The 3,667-nt window shown below is 38.6% G+C and overlaps 1 pseudogene; it reads right to left on the reverse strand.

Annotated features, from left to right (window-relative positions):
- Positions 1-2,828: 2,828 nt before the first annotated feature.
- LOC138074300 (cytochrome c-like) lies at positions 2,829-3,100 on the reverse strand (annotated as a pseudogene).
- Positions 3,101-3,667: the final 567 nt, after the last annotated feature.

Genomic DNA, 3,667 nt, shown 5'->3' on the forward strand with positions numbered 1-3,667 from the left:
ACTTGGGAGTTATCATTGTATGTATGGAAAATGAAGGTGTAGCATGATGAGTTTGCTCAGGGGTACAAAAACTGATTGAGAAGGGGGTCTAGAGCATATTTCAGAAAACCCAACATTGAGTAAGTCTGAGTGCAGCAAAGGGCTAACTTAGTAGGCCTGTATTACTCAAACCCTGCACATTCAAAAGAAGGGCTTGTTTTTAGAACTAGTCCTTGACTGACTCCTGGGAGATAACCTCTGAGCCTTTGGAATACTCTCCCTAACAAGAGTCCTTGGTATACCTGAGGCCTTGGGCAACACTGTATTACTTTGGCTGAATCAGTGTGATTTATGGTGAATGCCTGTTTTAGCATGTTTGAGGCCTTGGGCTATGATGTATCAGTTTGACCTCTGCTGTTGGAATTCAAACGGCTGAGGTCAGTTATGTGGGTGATCCCATACCTTATGGGACAAACTCTCCCCCACATTAAAAACCCTGTATACCAAGGCTTGGGTGAACTTGCCTGTTTGGTAACACTTCACAAAGGTGTGACAAATCATTGCTGGGAGAATTAGTGCATGCAGCTTCACTGGGAGGAGACACCTGGAGTTTGTGCCTGTTTTCTTGTGGAGTTTTCTCCATGCATCTTTTACCTTTGCTGATTTTAATTTGTTCATTTCACTGTAATATACCATAACCATGAGTATACCAGCTCTTTTGAGTCCTGTGAGTTCTTCTAGTCTGTTCTTAGGGACCCCAACACAGTTTATAAAAGAAAAACAGCAGTAGAAGACGTAGAAGAGTGTGGTGTCATGAAAACCACGGGAGAAAGTGATTCCAGAAGAGAGAATGGTCGAAGATATGAAATCCCACTGAGAAGACAAATAAGGTTAGGAATGAAATACATCTACTGGATTTAAAAAAACATGGAGGTCCTTGATGACCTTAGCAAGAGCTGTTGGAAATGGAATCCATGCCAGAGGAGACTGAGGAGTAAGTGGGATGTGAGGAAACAGAACTTTAGAAACAAATCTGAAAAACAGATTGCACATTAATTTATCTTTATTTGTAGTGGCAAAAATATCAAGCACAATCTAGTTATTTAATAACCTAATAACTTTTACTTACATATTAAATTTTTTTACGATGGCTATACTTGTTGAATCAGCAATTCTATCTTTAGGAATATTCAGAAAAAATAACTATAGACATGCAAAGTATTATTCATCACAATGCTTATCACAGTATTATTTATAATAGCAAAAATTGAAAATAATCTTATTGTATGACAACAGAGAGCTAATATGCTACAGTACACTCACATTATGAAGTCTGTTTATTATCTAAATTGGAATGTATCTTACCTGTTGCAAGAAATAATGTGCGTGAAATCACTTTACAAATTGTGTTGGGATTAACCATGTGCCTTGGAAGGCTTTAGAAATATAAAAAAGCCAAAGGGCTAGCAATTAGAATTCTGTCATTTGTCCCATTTCTTGGTACTCTGCGCATGAGGGCTAAGTCGCTTGTTGTATCAGAGTTTTTCCAACCATATGGACTACAGCCAACCTCTGTCCTTGGAATTCTCCAGGTAAGAATACTGGAGTGGGATGCTATGCTGTTCTCCAGGGGATCTTCCAAACCCAGGGATCAAACTTACGTCTCTTATGTCTCCTGCAGTGGCAGGCAGGTACTTTACCACTAGCACCACCTGGGAAGACTTTTCTTGGTACTAGCGGTTTTCAAACTCAGAAAACAGCGTGCCAGGAAATCAAAGTGCACTTTGCCCAACATCATGAAATGCTGAGAAATGAATTTTATTTTTTCTAAGATTTTGTTTTTAATTATCTTAAGCCTTATAACGACATAAGTTACAAATTTGTGCTGATGGCATACCTCCTGTACTTTAATCCTTCTAATGATTCGCAAAAATATTATTACAAATCACAAGGTATAGGACTTTTAGTTTCATGTGTTTTTGAATAGTCGTTTAAAGACAACCCTGAATTATAATTCAGTCTAAGACTGAAAGGATTTACAAGCAAAGTTTAACTTGCTCATATCCTGTCACATCAACTTTTAAAAGCATCTGCTATTATAGGTCATCAATAAAATGTGAGAAGTGTTAAATATTCTTTGATATCTTACATAAACCACACTAAAATGCCTTTCATTAAGTAAAAGGCAACATTTTATTTTCTTTTTGATTGCACTGCATGGCTTGTGGGATCTTATTAACAGTTCCCTGACCAGGGATTGAATCCGGGCTCTCAGCAGTGAGGCTGCAGAATCCTAGTCACTGGATCACCAGAGAATTCCCAAAAGACAAAATTTTAGATACAGCGAATTTTGGATTGGCATAGTTAAGACCAAAATGATAAAGAGGACATTGCTACCTTATCTCCACCTTATCTGTAAAAGTCTAATGAACAAAAACTGAAATGCAGGTGAATCTTGCTCAATTCTATGAGACAATAAAAGGATTTCCCAGTATTTAAATATAGATTTTATGTTCATATAATCAGTTCTATAAATCTAAATTAAAACCAGTCTCCTATAGGTTTTGAAATGGCATTCAGCATTTCTTTGAAAAGCTGGACATCATCAGTCAAACGTTTAGAAGAGGGAACAGTGATAGTACTTGTTGAATTGGAATTATTATCAAAATTCAAAAAGCTGAATATATTAATTTTACCACAGCCAATCGTTTTTAATTCAGGACTGTCTTAACAGAAATATTTTATCAGCCATTCATGATCTGAATTCTGGTATATGCGATCAATTTAAACATTACACATAAAAGAAGTTGAGATTTCTGTTTTGAAGAAATAAGGCAGTGGGCCAACTACTACTCATTAGCAGCTCTGAGATAAGCTATCAAGTCTGCCCTTTCTGATTTCTTAACTAGCAAAGATTATTTTTGTTCCAGGGATGTACTTCTTGGGATCTTCCAATACCCTTCTCCCAGGTGATGCCTTTGTTCTTATTGGCATCAGTGTAAGAGAATCCAGGGGCCAGACCTGTCTTCCATCCAGACCATTCCTGTACTTCCTTTGCTTTTCCACGGTGGAGCACTGGGCATATTTCTGGACAAAAATCGACCTTCTCAACATCACCCATTAAAATTTTGGTCTTTTGACACGTGCATTAGGAAGGTCCTTGTTATGAAACTGAACTTTCTGATAAGTCCAAAGACATGCTAAACCAAGGTACATGTGCTTATGCCCGTGTTCAGAGAAGTGAACTTTAAATCACAAAATGCCACCTTTATATCCCCTAGTCTCACCCACTCATGATTGTAAGCATGGTGCATTGACAGAAATGCCCCAAATCTTAACTGCAGTTCAGCATTCCTCTGCTGGTCTTTGTGCATTGCTTCCAAGTCTGCTGACAACAAGGCTCCTCTGTCCAAGAGTGGCAGAACTGGCCACTGCAAATCATCATGGTACTCTTGGGCTACTCTGCCTCACTGCTGCCAACCTCTTGTACCCAGCTCATGAATTATGCTCTCCCCATGGCTCACTCCCAGTGCTCTTTCTCTTTTCTGGATAGCTGGAAAGTTCTTTCCTCTTCTGGTTACCAGCGACATCGCAGTTTCCTCCATAGCCAGAGCTACTAGGCTCTGATTGATCTCTCTCTTCATTTCAGAACTGTGTTTTTCTTACAATGTTCTTGCAAGGCAGTTGG

This window comes from Capricornis sumatraensis, chromosome 2 (assembly GCF_032405125.1).
Source record: "Capricornis sumatraensis isolate serow.1 chromosome 2, serow.2, whole genome shotgun sequence".
Lineage (NCBI taxonomy): Eukaryota > Metazoa > Chordata > Mammalia > Artiodactyla > Bovidae > Capricornis > Capricornis sumatraensis.